The following is a 16,102-nucleotide window of genomic DNA, read 5'->3' as shown; positions in this document are numbered from 1 at the left end:
CATGCAATCAGGAACTTCCACCCAAAGCATCTGAAGGCAGGTGTGTTGTCTTGTTGTCACATTCCCAGCTTTGCCCAGCTGGCAGAGCGTTTGTGGCTCCCAAGCGCTGTCTCTGTGTCTCACCCGACATTCATCCAGGAGGGATGGGGAGTAGCTTGTGGCTGTGGTCACCGTGTGATTGTGCTCAGTGGCCCCTTGGCCTGTGGTTTGCGGTCCGGCCCTGCCAGCATCTCTTGAAAACTTACAGGAGCCAAACCCCCTCCAGGCCAACCATCTTTGTGGGTGTTTGTCCCCAGGGGGGTGGGAGGGAGGACAGGCCAGGATCGCCGGGCCATGAGGCTGGGGTCAAGTCAGAACATTGGTTATATGCCCAGTGCTCGGCCCTCGGCTGACAGTCAGATCCAGGGTGTGCCCAGAACAGGGCGGCCCGGGTGGGCTCCATGTGGCCAGGAGAACACACACGCATGTGTCCCTGGCACTGGTCACACGGACGCTGAGCTCCCCCAGGATAACAAACCTGCGGGATTCCAACCCCATTAGACACTGTGGGACACAAGCAAATCCACAGCATGGACCCACCCAAAGCCGGAGGACAGATAATGATAACACAACTCAGACAGTAATAACAGCAACCCGTGACATCTTCCTACTGCAGCGTTACCCAGAGGCCCCAGTTGTCACGGAGGATGGGGGAGCCAGGGCCCTGCACCCCCCACTTCCTGCAATTCACTGGGACTCTCAGCCAGCCAGTAAAACAGACGGTTTATTAGACGACAGGATCACAGTCCAAAACAGAGCTTGTAGGTACAGAGAACAGGACCCCTCAGTCAGGTCCAACTTGGGGGTAGGGGGCCCAGACCCCGGTGCTGGGCCTCCCTCCGTTTCCCCAGCCAGCTCCAAACTGAAACCCTCCAGCCTTTGTCTCTTTCCTGGGCCAGGAGGTCACCTGATCTCTTTGTTCTCCAACACCTTCAGTTGGCACCTTGCAGGGGAGGGGCCCAGGCCATCAGTTGCCAGGAGACAGGGTGTCGGCCATTCTCTGTGGAGACCCCTGCACGGCCCTGCCCTCTCGGGCTCTGCAACAATCACACCATTATCCCATCACCTAGATACTTAAGAAATGCATAGGGGAAACTGAGGCACCCACATTATTCAGAGAAAGCATAAGACCATTCCCACTTAGTCACACCCAGTCTGGAGGCAGGGTGCCTAGGACTGGACACTGCACCCCCAGGGACAAGAGGACAGGCCCTGTGGCAAGGAACTCACGCTCTAGGGTCACAACACCCCACACCGGGCAGATGAAGCAGGTAAAAGGGGGGGGGTCGGGATGGGGTGCAGGAAAAGGTTAAGGGAGCTCATTTAGCGCAGGAGGCTGGAGGTTTAGCTCACTCACAAATCAGGGCCTTCGACACAGGGTTGGCAGGTGTCGGGTTTTTGACCAGAACGCCTGCTCGAAAAGGGACCCTGGCAGCTCTGGTCAGCACCGCCCACCGGGCCATTAAAAGTCTGGCCGGTTGGTGGCGCAGCGGGGCTAAGGCAGGCTCCCTTCCTGACCTGGCTCTGTGGGGTTCCCGGAAGTGGCCGGCACGTCCCTGCAGCCCCTAGGCGCAGGGGCGATCAGGAAGCTCCACGCGATGGCCTCATCCCGAGTGCCGGCTCTGCAGCTCCCATTGGCCGGGAACCATAGCCAATGGGAGCTGCAGGGCCTGTGGGCGCAGGCAGCACACAATGCTGCCTGGCCATGCCTCCTCCTAGGGGCTGCAGGGACGTGCTGGCCGCTTATGGGAGCCCTGCGGAGCCAGGGCAGGCAGGGAGCCTGCATTAGCACCGGTGTGCCGTTGACCAGGAGCCGGCTGAGGTAAGCGCCGCCTGACCGGAGCTCGCACCGAGAAACCCTGCCCCAGGTCGGAACCCCCTCCCACACCCAAATTCCCTCCCAGACCTCACACCCGGCACCCCAACCCCCTGCCCCAGGTCGGAACCCCCACCTGTACCCTAATCCCTCCCAGACCCCACACCACCACTCGCACCCCAATCCCCTTCCCCAGCCCTGAGCCCCCTCCCGCACCCAAACTCCCTCCCAGAGTCCGCACTCCAACCCTCTGCCCCAGCCCGGATCCCCCTCTGGCACCCCAAACCCCTAATCTCCAGCCCAATCCCAGAGCCCGCATCCCCACCGGAGCCCTCACCCCTCCCTGCACTCCAACCCCCAGCTCCAGCCCAGTGAAAGTGAGTGAGGGTGTGAGAGCGAGCGACTGAGGGAGGTGGGCTGGGCTGGAGTGAGTGGGGGTGGGGCCTTGGGGAAGGGCATGAAAGGGGTTGGGTCAAGGGCGTTTGGTTTTGTGCAAGTAGAAAGTTGACAACCCTACTTAAGGACCTTGGAAAAGCAGCCTCCTTAGCACCGCTCCTGATACCAGGGGCCAAGGCGCCCCCGGACATGAGAACCACAATAGGCCAGAGCAAAACACTGCGTTAGAAATCGGAGCTCAGGCTGCCAAGCGAACGATAGCTGACAGACAGGAGATGCGGGAATTAAGGTTGTGCCTTCAGCCAGCAACTGGTGTTCATCTGTTTGCACCACACACACACCTGTAGCCAGGGTCACTATTTCCTTGTCTGTCTGCCTGTTTAGCGTCTCTCGGTCCTTACTGTGCCCATCACCGTGGTGTCTGAGTGGCAAACCAAGGGTTTGACGTATGCATATGAAACTGCCTGACTGGAAGGACGTGGTTTGGTGTGGATCCGTGACTGCTGGGGCGATTGGTGGCAGAAGGCTCTGAGGGCCTGGCTCATTCCGACCTGGCTCATTCCAATGGCTTCTACAGCTGACAGCAGCCCAGTCTCCTGCCTGGGTCCGACGCAAACCAGGAAGTACAGGACCACGGTTAATAAGAACAGCTCAAAAGATCATTTTCGCTGAGCCCAGCCCTGCACAGATTTCCAGCTTAGGTTTGCATTTTCAGCAAAAGTGCCTCCATAATAGCCAGCCACCCTGTCAGTCGAATCCTGGGGCGCTCCAGGGACAGCGTGTGTGCGTGTATGTTTACGTCTGTACATATGTGTATGTGTACATGTGTGTATATATGTGTGTACGTGTATGTGCACATGAGTGTGTGCACATGTGAGTATGCGTGTGTATGTGTACATGTATGTGCACATGAGTGTGTGCACATGAGTGTGTGCATGTGTATGTGTGTACATGTACCCCAGTCAGATGTATACATCTGGATTTCCTTTGAAAGAATTTTCAAATTGAGCTGATCAAGTGCAATGGCAAAGCACCCAATTCCTCTGCCCCCCAACTGCCTTCGCTGCTTTAACGTACAACCTGCTCCGCTGACACCTCTGACTCCTGAAAGCCCTAACGCTCCCGGGGAGCAGGCCGTGCCCTGCCCTGCCCTGGCTTCCCCGGGTGTTACCTCGGAGGAAATCGTTCCAGATTCCAATGGGTGGCAGGTCCAGGGAAGAGCCTTATCTGGGGGGAGGCTGTACCAGACCCGCCCGACCCAGGCAGGCTCCCAAGTACTCTCTGCTCGCGGCTGATAAGGCTCCTTAGCAGTTTCTCTCCAAACAAATTCCAGTTCAAGACACCTGAGAGCTCCACAGCAGGGCAGCATCCCCAGAGCGCAGCAGGGCGGGGGTTAGGAGGAGCAGTTGGTAGCAGCACCTGCCCCTCGTACAGCAGGAGCGAGAAGTGCCAGCCTCTTTGCAAAGAGCAGCAGCGTTCAGCCTGGGCCAGACGTGCTGCGGTGATGGGTAAGAGCGGGCTCGGAGAGCCAGAGGGTCTGTGGGGCAGCGCTGGGCCCTTCTGCTCCGCACTAGGGCCGGGTGGGCGTGTTCAGCTGGGATTGGAACCCACCAGCACTTGTGGGTGCGAATGTGGGGCTGGAACGCAACGTGGGGCGCTCCCACCTCGCCCGGGGGCGACTGGGGGCAAGGGCAGAGAGACACCTGGGCTGAGACTCAGAGGAGCAGAGACCCCAGCTCCAGGGAGACAGTCACCCCGGCCCAGCTCGGTTAAATTGCCCAGCTGTGTGACAGCCCCCCCATCCCCGAGGGTTCCCCCCCCCGGTATGTCACAGCAGGGTAATGTGCGTATTGAACGGCAGGGGTTGCCAGAGACTGGCTGGGAGAGGCCTTTGGGGATGGAGGAAGCAGCACTAAGGTACATGCCAACCTCCCTACAGAGGAGGGGCCGTGCCCCGCAGGTGTGGGGCAGGGAGCTGGGACACTGCGCGGTGGGTCATTGTCTGGCCCAGGCCCTTCCTAGCCGGAGGCCGAGGCCAAGGCATTTCCTTCAGGTCACCTTCCGCTGCAGCTTGGCCACGGGCCCCCATAGCCACTAGCCCAGCCAGGGATCCCAAGTGGGGATTGTCACGGCGGGCTCCTCCCTGCTGCCAGCAGCTCTTCACTGCCAGGGAATTCCTGAAATCCTGTGTGCCCCTCCCCCACCCACCTCCTGGGGCTGTGAGTGCCCCCCACACAGCACCCCCCCCCAGCTCTGAGTGCCCCTGGCCAGTCCCACCCCTCAGCCCCCCCCCCCCCACTTCCTGGGGCTCTGAGTGCCCTCAGCCAGTCCCCCTCCCAGATCCCGGGGCTGAGTGACCTTGGCCAACCCCCGTCCCTTCAGGAGGAACTCCCAGTACCCACCCAGCCCCCACACCTCAGGGTTCCCCTCCCTGCAGCTCTGTGGCCATCCCCCCACCAGGGCCGGCTTTAGGCCAATTCAACCAATTCCCCTGAATCGGGCCCCGGTACGGTGTACCGGCAAGAGCCGGTGTACTGTACCAGGGTGGCCCGGCTTCCCCAGGGGGCAATTTAAAGGACCTAGGGCTCCCAGCAGGGGCCGGAGCCCCAGGCCCTTTAAATTGCCACCAGACCCCCACTGCTGGAGCCCTGGGGTAGGGCTGCGGGGCTCTGGGGGCTATTTAAAAAGTCCGGGGCTCCCGTTGCCTCTACCGCCCCGGACCTTTAAATAGCCACTGGAGCCCCGCTGCTTCCCCAGGGCTCCCGCGGCTGGGATAGCGGGGGACTCGGGGGCTATTTAAAGGGCAGGGGCTCCAGCTGCCTCTGCTGCACCCCGTCCCCGCACCAGCCCCGCACCCCCTGCCCTGCCCGCAGCCAGCCCCGTCTCCAGGCAGCCCTGCACCCCCTATCCGCAGCCAGCCCCTGCTGCACCCCTGCCCTACCTCCAGCCCCGCCCCCCCTGTTCTGCCCGCACCAGCCCCGCCCCCCTGCCCACAGCCAGCCTCTGCCGCACCCCCTGCCCTGTCTCCAGGCAACCCCTGCCGCACACCCCTGCGGCCCTGCGCAAAGCCAGCCAGCCCCACACACCCCTGTCTCCAGCCAGCCCCGCACCCCTTGCCCTGCCTGCAGCCAGACCCTACCTCCAGTGAGCCCCTGCCCTGCCTCTAGCCCGCCCCATGTCCACTGGTGCCTTGCAGTTCCCAGGGCAGTAACCCTGCACACCTGCTTCAATGAGGGGGGCAGGGAGCAGCTGGGACCCCCACATGTGCACACCACTAGGGTGACCAGACAGCAAGTGTCAAAAATCGGGACAGGGGGTGGGGGATAATAGGATCCTATAAGAAAAAGACCCCAAAATCGGGACTGTCCCTATAAAATCAGGACATCTGGTCACCCTAGCACACCCCCAGGGAATGGTGGGGACCCACACAAGTGAAACGGAGCTCATTAATAACCGATCAACAGCATATATGATGCAATGTACATAATATATAATTTTATTATTTATATAGTTATGGAAAGTAAATAATACATGGAAGAAATGAAAGGCTTTTTTTTACATTATTTTTTTTTTGTTAGTCATCCCTGCCGGGGCCCCGCCAAAAATGTTCGAATTGGGCCCGGCCCTTCCTAAAGCCGGCCCTGCTGGAGAGAAAAGGAGGATTCAGTGAGCAGGGGCTGCCAATCTGTCCCATTCACCAGGGCTGCCATCCTGCGGCTTCAGCATTAGTGGCTGGGGTGACTTGGGGAAAGGTCTCAACCTCTCCACATCCCACTTCACTGCTGCCAGAATCCCTCCTGCCCCCCCGCTACAGTCCCCTCCCTACCCAACCTGGGTGGGGCTGGAGGAGAGGGGTCTGAGAACTTGAGCTGTGGATTGGAGGTGGAACAGCTGTCAGGGGTACTGAGAGGGAGGTGGCAGGAGCTCCCCATACAAGGACGGGGGTTGCCACTGGAGGTCACTAGGAAGGACAACAAGACTCCATCCTGGGGGTCAGGAGGGGGAATCCATCCCTCAGAGGTGGGCAGGGGCTGGGTGGAAATGCTGCTGGTTCCAGGGGCCATTAATCCCCCCTGATTCCTCGGAGGAGTCTGAGTCTTCCCTTGCAGCATGAGGACGTCACGGCCAATGTGATGCGCCAGCTCCGTATCATGCGGCACTTGCGCCAGGTGGCCGAGGTGCTGCAGGGCCTGTGCCTCTGAGGCCACCAGCAACTCCCGCTCCCTGCTGCAGGTACTACTCTGGCTCTCTGTAAATGGGGAGGTAGTGGAAGGGGAAATGGAGCCCCCTGGCACTCACAGAAAGCTGATTACAGAATGAGCCCGAACTGAGAGGCACCATATCCGCCCCCGTAAAGAGCCAGACTTCAGTGGTGATACACCCCAGCTGGGGTAGCAACAGGATTGAGAACGAGGTAGGAAGTTCAGAGCAGCAAGGAAAGCCTGGAGGGGAACTTGAGAAGAGAGGTTGGAAAAGTGCAGCAAAGAGAAAGGTGCAGACCTAGCTGTTGGGTCCAGGGCTATGCCCATGGACAAAAAGAGCAGAGAAGGAGAGCATGCCTGGGCTGTGCTGAGAAGGTTAGCCCAGGGAGAAGGGCATGAGAAAGTGTACAAGCGTGGCCTAATTCCAAGATGGGAGCAAGAGTTCTTTGTTTTGGGGGCAGAGAAGCAGGCAATATCAAAAGACACGGCCTGCTTAGGAAATTGCTGAGTGGCTGAACGAGGGGCCAGGGCCCTAAGAAGTTAGAAAGAAAGGAGAAGGTGTCCTCTGACACAAACCCCCATGAGGCAGGCAAGGTGGAGGTGGCTGGGGTGGCCATGGACCTTGCAGACCCTCCACCAACACACCCTGTCGGGTGCTGCAGGGAGATGAAGGACGAAATGATTGGCCCAGAGATGAAGCAGACTGGAGGAGGGACAAACACAAGGGTGGAGCAGTCCATGGTGGGTTCTCAGACCCTGACCGAAAAGGTTTTGGCATATGCAGCGGCAGTAGCAAAAAGGCAACAGAAGACGCTAAAGGCTTCAGAAGAGGCTCTGCAAGCAGCTGTTCATGAGACTGAGTGGCTGCAGGAAGAGCGTCGGGATACTGCAGAAGAGAAGGTTTGCCCCGAGCGAGCTGGCAGTGGAGCTGCAGACACTGGGCACAGGCTGTACAAGCGCGCAGCCAGTGACAGCGATGAGATGAGGAGGGATGAAGCTTGGAGAAGAATAGAACTTGCCCCCGTGTGGGCCAGGTTCTAAGGAAGAGGGTATATAACGGGAGGCTTGGCCTGTGGGCTATAAAGCCTGGAGCTAGGCCAAATGGATTACAGAGTGAGCTCCAACTGAGGGGAAACCAGGGGAAACCGCTACAAAGGTACAGGAGCAGGCCTAGCTGTTCGGTACAGGGCCTTGGGGCAGAACCTAGAATCCAGGGTAGGACTGGTTCTCCCACGGTCTCTAAGGAAGGGGATGTACAGGGCCATAGAAAGGGCTACCAAGGCCAGCAAGGGCAGGCCGAGCCAAAGTCAAGCTGAGGAAAAGCCCCCAAGGGACAGAGGATCTTGTTTCAGTTCAAGACATTTTTTGACTTTTCGTTTGGGATGAGCGCGACCCAGGAAGGAGTGGGACTAAAAGATGGTCGCCTGGCCGAAGGGCTGAGTTCCCAGCCAAAAACCTGCTGGCGGGCGTGCTAGCCCAAGAAATCTGTGACCCCAGGCCTTGAAGGAAGGGGCACCTATCGGTGAGTGAACTCTGTTACAAGCCTGCTTCCATTGTCGAAACAGCCTGGTATTGGAGAGTGGTGGGGATGGCCTGTTGGCGAGGATGGGTGGAAGGGTCATACAGGAGGGGCAGCAGCGTCCAGTGAGGAGATCAGGGAACGGGTTGTCTGCAGTCCTGCCACTGAGCGGTAACGTGATCCTGGCCAGGTCACTCTCCCACCTGGTGCCTCACTTTCTCTATCTTTGAAATGGGGCTCATCCCGACCCACATTAAGAAAGGGTTTGATCCTCTGCTCTTGCTTCCCAAATCCCTGCCCTCCTTGCCCCACACAGGCCTCTACCCTGTTGCTCAAACTCCCATGCACATGTTAGTGCCTGTGTCACCCCCGCAACTGCAAGGTCTCATGTACAGTCTCCTGCCAGCAAACTGAAGCTGCCACTAGATCCAGAATAGGAATCGCAGTTCCTGTGTGCTGCCCTGAATGGAGTCTAGACCCTGGGCATGGGGAAGGCCAACGCTCACATCCAGGTAGATCATCAACCTACTCCTCTGTCCCAGGAGCAGGAAGGCGTCTGGTTCGTGCTCCCTTCGGTAGCTGGAGCTGCTGAGTTGGGAGTGTGGTGGGCGGAGATGGGAACAGGCCATAGGGGGAGACTCCCTGTGTGTGGGAGATGATGTTGCCCCTCTGTGGGGAATCCCTTTCTTGCAGATGCTGGGCTTTGGGTGCTGGACTCTGCCAGGAAGCCCAGCTCCCATCCCTAGCAGCTTGGCTGTTCCCTACACTGCTGTGCACCAGGCCCTCTGCAGAGAGCTGCTCTGGGCAAGGACTACAGAGCCTGCTGTCATCCTGACAGGTGTCACAACAGGTTCCATAATCCTGACCCCTGGTCTCCCTCCGCTGGCAGGCTCTGAGCAAGGCCTGCCGAGAGAACATGGATGATGAGCTCTCGATCCTGCTGACAGCACCCCCCAGCACAGACAAACTCCAGCACATCTTGGAGGTGAGCAGAATGGGGAGGGGCAGCAGGGGTTTTACCTTAGCCCTGGGGACTCCTAGAAAGAAGAGACTGGAAAATCCATGTTTCTATTGGATCCTTCCGAGTATGCATTCGTGATATAAACTCACTGGGTGACCTTGGGGTAACTCACTTCCCCCTTACGGCATCAGTCTTCTCCACTATCAAATCTACACTGGGGAAGAAGGACAGAAGCCCCGACAATCACCTTCACCTCTGGGTGTCTGGTCCTGGGAGCCGAAACCAACTGGACTATCTGTCCCATCTCCTAAACTGCCCTGTCTTTCCCTCCTAGGGCCTTGTCCTTAGTGCTCAGCCTGGCCCCTTCCCAGCTTGTCCCTGACCTTTAAAGGACGCTCCAAGCCCCTCCCATGCCTGCTTCCCTTGGGGTCTCTCTCCTGGCTGAGCACAGGCTGCCCTTCTATCTCTCAGCAGGCCTGGGTCCTAGTCACAGGCTGCGTCTTGTCACGTGACCCCCACACTTATTCCCTTCACCCTAGGGAGCTGCATCACCTGGGCCAGGTGCAGTTGAGCTCCAACATCTTTCCTGGCCATCTCACCCTGGGACAGATTTAAACTGGTAACCTGTGGGTAACAGTAACTCTTTCCTCGCAAAGGTGCTGAAGACACAATGGAAGAGGAAATCCTTTGGCCTGGATTGAAATTATTCCGACTGAAAGTGAATGAGAGAAAATAGGTCCAGAGTTCTCTTCCTAGCAGCAGAAAATGTAGCGATTGATATAGGTTCAGGTCAGAAAGGACCATTATGTGCATCTAGTCGCCCCTCCTGTATAACTCAGGGCCTAGAATGTGACCAGGTGGTTCCTTCAGCCAACCATAGCATGGGACTGAGCCAGAGCACGTCTTTTGGAACGACATCCACATGCAGGAGAGCCAGCTGGCTACCAGAAAATCTCTCTTCTGCAGTGACGTGGGGTTAAGGGACACGGGGGAAAAGACATGGAGGTTGTGACTAAACTTAGAGCAGGGTGGGGAACCGAGACACAGTTGGGACCTGTCAACACTACAGGTCTGTTGTGCATTTGTAATCTGCTGACCCCCACATGTTGTTCAGAGCCTATGGACAACACAGCTCCTAAAGGTACGTTTGTTCTGTGCTTATCCCCTATGTACCAGCAGGGCTGGACAGCATTTCTCACTGTGATGTGGGGAGCAGGTCCTGGGTACTAAGGGTCTGAAGAAGCTCTCAAGGACTAATTTTTTAAAATAATTGTTATCAATGACTTGGGAGAAAACATACAATCACTGCGGATAAGATTGGGGGGTGACAAAATACAGGCAGAGTGGTAATTCCTGATGGGGAGAGGGCAGTGATATACAGCGATCTGGCTCATTCGGCCAGCTGGACCCATTCAAAGAAAACAAGTTTGAGTAGAGTCCAGTGCAAGGTCCTATACGTAGCCACAAGGCACACCGGCCACACCTCCAGAATGGGGATGTGTATCCAGAAAAGCAGTGACTCTGAAAAGGATTTAGGGGCCAGAGTGGAGAAGCCACTCAACATGAGCTCCCAGTTTGATGCTGTGGTGAACAGAGCTAAAGCCATCATTAGACGAAGGAGCAGAGCCGTGAGTAGGATAGGGAGGTGACACAGCAGCAGTGAGACTGCTATTGGAATACTGCCTCCAGTGTTGGTGTCCTCCTTTGAAAAAGATGGTCCTAGAAATTGGAGCTGGGGCAGCAAAGAGCCACCAAATGTTCTGAGGGCTGGAGAAAAATGCCTTCTAGTGAGCTATTGAAAGAGCTCAACCTGTTTAGCTTATCAAAAGAAGATTGAAAGGTGACTTCACTGAAGTGTTGAAATGCCTTAATGGAGAGAAAATATTGGGTATTAAAGGGCTCTTTAATCGAGCAGAGAAAGGCAGAACAAGACCCAATGGCTGGAAGGTGAAAAGAGACAAATTCCTATGACAAATAAGGCACAAATATTCAACAGCGAGGATGATTGACAACAGGAAGAAGCTACCATGGAAAGTGGTGGATTCTCCATCTCTGGATGTCATTAATAAAGACTAGATGCCTTTCCGGAATGTGTTTGCCCCAAAAGTAGCTATTGTGGTAGACAGGAGGCCTGTGATATGCAGGGGGTCAGATTAGATGCTCTAACGGTTTCTGCTGCCCATAAAGTTTACTCATTTCCGAGAAACCGAGTGTAGCATTGGGAGCAGCCTCTGCTTATTAAACAATCAGTTTGTCAGCACCTGCAGGACAATTTGGTTCTTAGGACTAGTGAGCATGGACTTGTCAAGAATAAATCATTCCAGACCAATCCTAGGTCCTTCTTTGGCAGGGTTAGGGGCCAAGTGGAGGTGGGTAAACAGTAGATGTGATCTATCTTGGTGTTAATAAGGCTTTTGACACAGTCCCATAGGACATTCTCACAAGCAAACAGATGCTGCTTAGCACTGTCAGAGCAGCTTTTGCTGGGGGATTCTCCCAGCACTTTCCAATAGTGGGAAAGTATGAAATCCCCATTTGACTGCTGGGGACAGAGCCTAGAGGGGGCAGCAACTTACCCCAAGTCCCACAGGTCAATAGGAAACCAGCAATGGAACCCAGGAGTCCTGACTCCCAGTTCCCTGCTCCAATCACTCCAGCAGAGCACACTCCCTCTCAAAGCAGGGGGACCGGACATGAGGGCCTGGTAGTAATTGCCAGCTGTGGGAGGGAGTGTGCAGCAGTGGTTAGCGAAGGGGCCTGGAAATAAGGACTGCTGGGTCTATTGGAGAGTGTCACTAGGAGCAGTGCATAAGATGAGGTGTCCTATCATGTTTACTCAGATCAGATTAGGACATAATAGAATGGCTGAAATAGTTTATTTTATTTGTATTGTATTATTTTGCAATTGTTAAGAGCAGCAACTACTTAGCTCAGACTGAAGCATCTTGTCTAATTTTTGAGATCTAAGTGTCTCCTCTTTGAGTGCGACGAGACAATTTAACACATTGTGACAAAGAATTTTCATTGCCACTTGTTATGATTTCAAGAAACAAACTGGTTTAGTTTGAATAGGATTTTCGGTCAGAAACGGTTTCAATGAAATTTCCCCACCATGTCGATTCCTGGGTTCTATCTCTGCCTTTCGGGGGAGGTTGCTGTCTGTTAGAACAGGAGTCTGATTTGGATAGGGATAGAGACCTCTTCAATGTTTTTAATGAAGTAAATACTAATGGGAATTGTGTGATCATGGGAGACTTTAACTTCCTAGATATAGACTGGAGGACAAGTGCTATGAATATAATAGGGCTCAGATTTTCCTAGATGTGATAGCTGATGGATTCCTTCACCAAGTAGTTGCTGAACCAACAAGAGGGGATGCCATTTTAGATTTGGTTTTGGTGAGTAGTGAGGATCTCTTAGAAGAAATGGTTGTAGGGGACAGCATGGGTTTGAGCGATCATGAGTTAATTCAGTTTAAACTAAATGGAAGGGTAAACAAAAATAGATCTGTGACTAGGGTTTTTTTTTTCAAAAGGGCTAACTTTAAAAAATTAAGGAAATTAGTTAGGGAAGTGGATTGGACTGAAGGACTTGTGGAACAGATGGATCAGACTGAACAGGTTCCAAACCTCTCGGAGGCTCTTACCTTCTAAACAGGGACGTCTGTTTTCTAGTGAAATCAGGAAAAAGAAAGGAGAAAACTCAAAAGAGGTTCCTCCTTGCACTCATGTACGTGACCCCTAATACTCTCTCAGTCCTCAAAGAGAGACCTCGAGAAGGAGACTTGCTGAAGGAAAGATACAGGGGACTCAGAGGTTTCCCTGGCCCTGTGCCCCTGTCCTGCCTGGCTGATGTCAGCATCCCTCTGTGAGGTCACCACCTCCCCTGCACCTTTGGCCAATAGTCTGAGGTCCTGCAAAAGGCCTTTGTGATGTCACTGTCACACCCACCCCTCCCCTGCAGTGCTAATGTCCTGCCGCAGGCCAGACCCTTTGGAGGTTTGAGCTACTCCCTGTGGATCACCCCGCTCAATGAGTGTTCATTCTAGGAAGCAAGCCGGCTAGACAGGAAAACACTCAGAAATGAGTAGACTTTATGGGCAGAAGAGACAGTTAGAGCATCTAATCTGACCCCCTGCATATCACAGGCCTTTCTGCACCATATGGGGCAGGCAGAGCTCTGCCTGGGTGCAGGGGGAATGGGATGGGGGTAGATCAAGGAAAGGGGGGAGGGGAATGGGTGTGAGGGAAAGAGCTCCTGTCCCAGATGAAGGAATTTGGGGGCAGAGGAAAGGACCCTGCTCCACACAGAGGGGAGAGGGTTTCTGTGAGTGCCAGGGGGCTCCATTTCCCCTTCCACTCGCTCCCCATTTACAGAGAGCCAGAGCAATACCTGCAGCAGGGAGCGGGAGTTGCTGGTGGCCTCAGAGGCACAGGCCCTGCAGCGCCTCGGGCACCTGGCGCAAGTGCCGCATGATACGGAGCTAGCTCATCACATTGGCCGTGACGTCCTCCTGCTGCAAGGGAACGAGAACCTGTCTGAGACTCAGACGCCTCCGAGGAATCAGGGGGGATTAACAGCCCCTGGAACCAGCAGCATTTCCACCCAGCCCCTGCCCACCTCTGAGGGATGGATTCCCCTCCTGACCCCCAGGATGGAGTCTTGTTGTCCTTCCTAGTGACCTCCAGTGGCAACCCTGCCACTTCCCCCTCAGTGCCCCTGACAGCTGTTCCACCTCCAATCCACAGCTCAAGTTCTCAGACCCCTCTCCTCCAGCCCCACCCAGGTTGGGTAGGGAGGGGACTGTAGCGGGGGGGGCAGGAGGGATTCTGGCAGCAGTGAAGTGGGATGTGGGGAGGTTGAGACCTTTCCCCAAGTCACCCCCATCCCATTTCCCTTTCCCCAGCCACTAATGCGGAAGCCGCAGGATGGCAGCCCTGGTGAATGGGACGGATCGGCAGCCCCTGCTGACTAGGGTTACCATACGTCCATTTTTTCCCGGACATGTCCTGCTTTTCGGCAATCAAACCCCCGTCCAGGGGGAATTGCCGAAAAGCCAAACATGTCCGGGAAAATGCCGGCCGGGCACTTCCCCTCCCGCAGCTGCTCTGCTCCGCTCCTCCCCTCTCAGACTTTAAGAGCCGAGCTGCCCGAGCCAGCGCTACTGGCTTCGGGCAGCCCCCCCTGCCTCCGGACCCCGAGCCACGGGCCAGGCACTTCTCCTCCCCGGCTCCAGCTGAGCTGCTCCGCTCCTCCCCTCTCAGACTTTAAGGTTCCAGCTGCGCTGGGGAAGCGCCGGCCGGGGGCGCAGGGTCTGGGGGCTGCCCGGCAAACCGTGAAGCCGGTAGCGCTGGGGCAGCCCTTTCCCCATAGCTGGGAGTGGGAGGGAGGAGGGAGCGGAGTTAGGGTGGGGAAGGAGCAGAGTTGGGGCGGGACTAAGGGCGGGGAAATGGGCGGGGCCAGGGCCCGTGGAGGGTCCTCTTTTTTATTTATTAGACATGGTAACCCTACTGCTGACTGAATCCTCCTGTTCTCTCCAGAACGGGTCCAGCCTTGCCAGCAGCAGGACAAGCATCCCCTGTCCATGTGCCTCAGCCCTGCCTGGTCAGACGCCATCACCCATCAGTCCTTGGCCTCCCAGGCTGCCAGTGATGGGAGCAACTCTGGGTGGTGGCTCGGGTGACACAGACACCAGACCACTAGGAATTGGGTGCGGCCCTGTGGGACAGGAGAGTCTCACAGAGGGCACTTGGGGGACTCTCCTGCCCTTCCCAAGAGCGATAGCACCCTGTCCTAAGAACATAAGTCTGGGATGAGGCAAAGCTTGTCGTTAATTAGCCTGGCTAAAGAGCTGGGTGGAGCTGCTCCACGGACAAGCTGGCTCGCTCCTGCTCATGGAGTTGAATTCATCTCCCTTCCCAGGAGCACCTGCTCTCCCTTTCATTCCCCACCAGGCTCCTTGTGCCAGGCCAGCGAATGGCCACAGGATGGGAATGAGGCATGGGCCCCGCCCCAATCTCCTGAGTCTAATGCAGCTGCTCACCTTGTCCCCCATCAGCTGCTGGGTTTCCCCCAGGGAGGGAGCAGGTGACAGGGAGAGAGACACACACACATTTGTCCTTTTGGTTGCAGGGCTTCTGTCCTTCCAATCCCATTGGTGGCTGCACAGTGGGCAGAGTCCTCGCTGCGTGCCCGGCCCAACAGAATTGCAGGGCGTGGTGTGGAACACAGAAAGAAATAGAGAGACTCATCCTCCAGCCAGGGTCAGTCTGAGAGAAATTGGCTGGGGTCCCAGTCTCACTCTTCTAGCGGGTGCCATTTCCCAGCTTGGTTCCTTACCCCTCTGGTGCAGCAGCAGCTGGTAGATCCGGTAAACCCCCTCCCTGGCCTGCCGGCTGATGTCCTTGGCTGGGTCACTGACGGACAGAGCTAGCTGTGCCATGTGGTGACCCATCCTGGGGAATTCCGCTGAGTTCTAATGGACGGGAGAGGGAAGGGGACTCCATCAGCATTTTCCTGTCAGCTCCCAGTCCCCCCCGGGCCAGGACTCTCCTTCCCCTCAGCCCCTCTGCAGGAGATGCTAGAGGATAGGAGCTAGAGCCAGACCCTTAATTTCCTCTGCCCCAAAGGAAGCCTGGAGCACAGGGCTGTGGGCAGGGCCCTCCATGAGGACTTGCGTCCCGCTGCTCCAGGATGACAGGGAGGCATGAACCTGGAGCACAGCCCCCTTAAAAGCCCAGAGTCACCACTTAACTAGGACAAGAAGAACTTGACTCAAGCCAGGCTCACTCTCTGCTCTGCCTCTGCCTCCCCAAGAGGAACACTCCTAACCCACAGCCCCTGCAGCAGCAGATCCTACAGCCCGTCGGAGCCAGCCCACCTACCCCTGGAGTCAGGAAGCTGGGGTCAGAGGTCACTTACGTCAAACTCAGGGAGGGTGATGGTGGATCTGAGCAGGGCCGTGCTGCTCTTAACGGCCCTGGCTCTCTCTCGCGGCCCCCTGGACACGATCCAGTAGTTAATGTGCTGTGGGGAAAGGAGGCATTGCACTGACTGACCTGACCAAGGATGCCCACTGCGGGCCCGGCTAGGAGGACAGACTGGAAAATGGATCTAAGAGTGAAGGTAAAATTGCCCCCATCCCTCTCATCGGGCTCACCTCCAAGATG

Source organism: Chrysemys picta, chromosome 12 (assembly GCF_011386835.1).
Source record: "Chrysemys picta bellii isolate R12L10 chromosome 12, ASM1138683v2, whole genome shotgun sequence".
Classification (NCBI taxonomy): Eukaryota; Metazoa; Chordata; order Testudines; family Emydidae; genus Chrysemys; species Chrysemys picta.
Note: the sequence above shows the minus strand (reverse complement) of the source record.